Source organism: Lactuca serriola, chromosome 9 (assembly GCF_051521515.1).
Source record: "Lactuca serriola cultivar US96UC23 chromosome 9, Lser_US96UC23_V15, whole genome shotgun sequence".
In the NCBI taxonomy this organism is placed as follows: domain Eukaryota; kingdom Viridiplantae; phylum Streptophyta; class Magnoliopsida; order Asterales; family Asteraceae; genus Lactuca; species Lactuca serriola.
The window spans coordinates 197,380,836-197,384,968 of record NC_136416.1 but is presented as its reverse complement, the minus strand read 5'-3'; positions in this window follow the sequence as shown (position 1 = coordinate 197,384,968).

The following is a 4,133-nucleotide window of genomic DNA, read 5'->3' as shown; positions in this document are numbered from 1 at the left end:
TCTAGGGAATTGGTACATTAGAAAGAGCTATGATAAACACAAAAACGGAGCAGGAAAAGTTCAACTTGCTTGTAGAAGGGTTAGTTTATCAATTTATAATAAATACAAGTATTGAATTGAGGGGTATTTTAGTAATTTTATGAAGGTGACAGGACGGGGCTCCAAAAATCTTGTTGTTTATTTAGAAATATAAATGATATATATTTATTTCCATGAAAAGTTCATGCAAGGTGTTATGGGGAACTGGAACCTGTTGATGGAGTCCTTTGGTTATGCAACTTATGTCACCCACGGGCACCTGAATGTTCTCCACCCTGTTGCTTTTGTCCAATTATAGGTACTTGTTTATTAGTTTTTAATAATGATAATAGAAAATAACACTAATAATATATGATATGTGAACTAATTATTTTTAGGAGATGCTATGAAGCCTACAACAGATGGAAAGTGGGCTCATCTAGAATGTGCCATGTGGATACCAGGTTCACTTGTTGTTTGTTTTTTATATGATAATTTTCATTGCTAAAATTGGTGGATGTTTCTTAGTATGTCAAAAAAGAAAAGTAAAATTTTGTAAACTGATTGATAACTACAGCATCATACTCAGGTGTGTAGCTACTCAATGTATAATCCATAACCACATTTTATTATATTCCAAATAATAATAATAAAAATTTAGGTGTCTATTTTGAGTCAAACTAACTATTTTTTTTTTAATCTAATGAGTATTCTTCTATTTTATTTTAGAGTTTTGAAAGGTGAATTACAAAAGGATGGGTGATACCAATGAAATCAAGGCATCCTTCTACACTTGCAGGTCCTTTTTCCTTTTTACAATTATTATCTTTCTAATACTCTGTCTGCTTCATGGCAGTTACCATGCAAAAAATGTGATAAATAGTAAGTTTACCCCTGGAAAGGACTCCATTCAACAAGGAACGAATATTGACATCAAGGGTTGAAATTGTTCTCTTTATTAAGGTAATTACAGGTTGAAATGAACTAGTCCATTTACTTGAGATTTTTGTGATTTTTACGGAAATAATCGATATTTTAATTTTCAAAATTGAAATCCAAAATGAAGTAATTATTTAGTTAGACGGAATATGAGATATGCTATTTGCTAAATCTGGTGTTTATCAAACTGTTTGTTGACATTTGCCAAATTGCTTTTATTTGTTAAAATGGTTAATACATGTTCAAGTATGTATATCAATACCTTTTTTGATATAGCGATATAATAATTTATCCATTCCACGATTTTGTTTGCAAATATTTATCTAGAAAGTTGATTAATTTGTTTTATATTTATCTTCATCTTTCGAGTAGGAAGAAGATCCAGAATGGTTTTCACTGGCAACCAACTTTATCTCAAAGCCTGTTATAGACTACGCTGCAATTTATCTATTCAGGTTATTCTTTTAGAAAGGAAATTGTCAAAGGAGAATTTATTCATAGGTTTCTTTTGATGTTGTACATGTTTTGTTTTCTATAGTAAATATTATGCAATACTATCGATGTGTTACATTTACTTACTATTGGAGTGATTATTTTTATTTGACGTATTAGTGCAATGAATTATATTTATTGTTTATGGTATTTTATTTTGTATTATTAGAGTTTTAATGTGTTATTTGATTTGAAAATTAGTAAATCTATCAAAAATATATAATTTAAAAAACATTTGAAATTATGACACACAAAAATGCATGTCGTCTTCCTTTATGACAGGGCTTCCTTGATACGCATTGCATGTCATAAAAACGCACGTCGTAAGGTTACGACATGAAAATGTGTGTCGTCTTCCTTTATGAAAGGGCCTTCCTTGATATGAATTGCGTGTCATAACTGCACGTCGTAAATGCGTGTCATAAATGTGCATCGTAAATGCACGTTGTAAATAGACGACGCGCAAAAGCGTGTCGTCTCTCGTTATGACAGGGCCTTCCTTGACACGAATTTGCGCGTCGTGTGAGCATTTTACGACACACATTGCGTGTCATAAAAGGTTGTTTTTCTAGTAGTGCTTGTGATGGAAGTTACACTTATTGCACTTCGGATGCGGTCCTCTGTACTGCTTTCGATCCTGAATTTCGATGACTTTCTGTTCCTGAGTTTTCACTGGTTCTTGCTCCTGGGCTCTTACCATAAAGTTTCTGGAGAGTTTATGCTTTCGCCCTGACTTGCCTCCAGACTTCTTCTCTCCTTGATCTGTTGGCTTCCTCTTTCTACTAGAGTTTTCCTTTGTCGAGGCTCCCGTTCTTATCACATCATTGGTTAGTCGATTTGATAGACTTATTGCACTTTGAATGCTAGTTGGGTTTGCTGAAGTAACCATTCCCCGAATCTCTGGTGCCAAACCCCAGATGTAGCGATCTATCCGTTTCTCCTCAGGAGTGACCATGTGATGTACCAGTTTTGCTAGTTCATGAAATCGGACTGTTTACTTCTCTATTTGTGTTCCAAACATAGAATGGTTCTAGAACTCAGATTCAAGCTTCTGAATTTCATCCTTGGGACAATACTCCTCTATCATCAACTTCTTTAGGTCTTCCCAAGTAAGCTAATATGCCGCTGCACGACCTCGGGTTTGCACTAGAGTATTCCACCATGCCAATGCCCGATCTTGGAGTAGACAAGTTACATACTAAACTTTGTTGCGTCGAGGCATTTGCTAATATGAAGGATCGACTCCATGCTGTCAATCTATTTCAGCAACCTGACCGCACCTTGCTTTCCATGGAATTCCTTAGGTTTATAGGCCATAAAGGACTTGTAATTGCATTCTCTTTTGTTGTTTCCCTGGTTTCCTCCACTACTTCCTTGGTTAGCATTGAGACCCGTAGTTACTTGAGTAACAATGTTTGGGATTGCTGCCATGAGTTGTTGTGCTACAATTTGAGCAACATCGGGTGTTTCGTTTTGTGGGCGCCCGCGATTAGGCCTTCCTGACATGGTTCTAAGACACAAGAGAAGAAATACGTATAAATACATAAAATAATGTATAATATTTAGTTCACTACTATTTTGAAAACCGTAAGTGTTGTCAAATTAGTGGTTTTCATTATTACTATGCATATAGATTTGAGAAAGGAAAGAAAATGAAAAATCTTTCTATTCAACCATTGACTAAATAAATTCTAGGGTTTGATCTTATAGTAAAAAATTTCAAACATAAAAATAAACTGTTACATTACCATTTGAAATTGTCTTAAAACCAAAACAATACATCAATTCCAAAATAAAGTTTTTAATGTTTTTCCCAAAAGACACCCTACACGGGTTTTCATTACATGATAAGATAAAATACTAAAATCAGAACAAAATATGAATTGCTATCCGAACAAGAAACATCCACACCATAAGCAGTAACAGCCCTCCAAAAACATAACATGCAGTCATCACACGACCTGCCACTCATCTAGCAGCACTAGCAGTATCAGCAACCTCCATCGAATGCTGAAATAGGATGTCCATTCCTGTTATCACTTCATCCAAAACCTCGTGGTGCCTAACTATCATAGCGAGACTGTGTTGTAGGTCCGCTGCCATCCACTGCATTCTTCGGGACTCCTCCAGGGTCATACCTGACTATCTGACAGGTATGCCTACGACTCGCTGTGGTGGGGGTGCTCTGTGACAACCCAAAATTTCTTCCGTTCATACCGTTAAAAATAAATCAATTTGAAATTTATTTCTCCTCTTGTCAGCATTATCTCAGGTCTAATTAAATATTCTAAACTTAGTACAATCGAGGTTTGGGTCCAAAAACGAGTTTTTCCCAAGTCAAAGCATAGCATCCTAGTCAAACACCCACTCGGGAGGAGTGTACGACCGCAAAATAGAGTTTACGGTCGTACACCCGCACCCCTCCCCCTTGACCGAAAACTCTACCCTATATAAGGTGTAAGTGGCCTTCATTTTTCACTTGACACACTTCAAAGAATTTCTCTCTCTACTCTCTCTCTAGCTTCATCAAGTTTACTCAAGGAATTTTCAAGAAAGTAATTGATTCCTTGGATTTCAATTTTTTATCCATGGATTTCAATTTTTTATCTAGATCTTCAAGAATCCTCAAGAACACCTTAGTGTTTTGGACCGAAAACACTTTTCTTTGCCTTCAAATCGTAAGT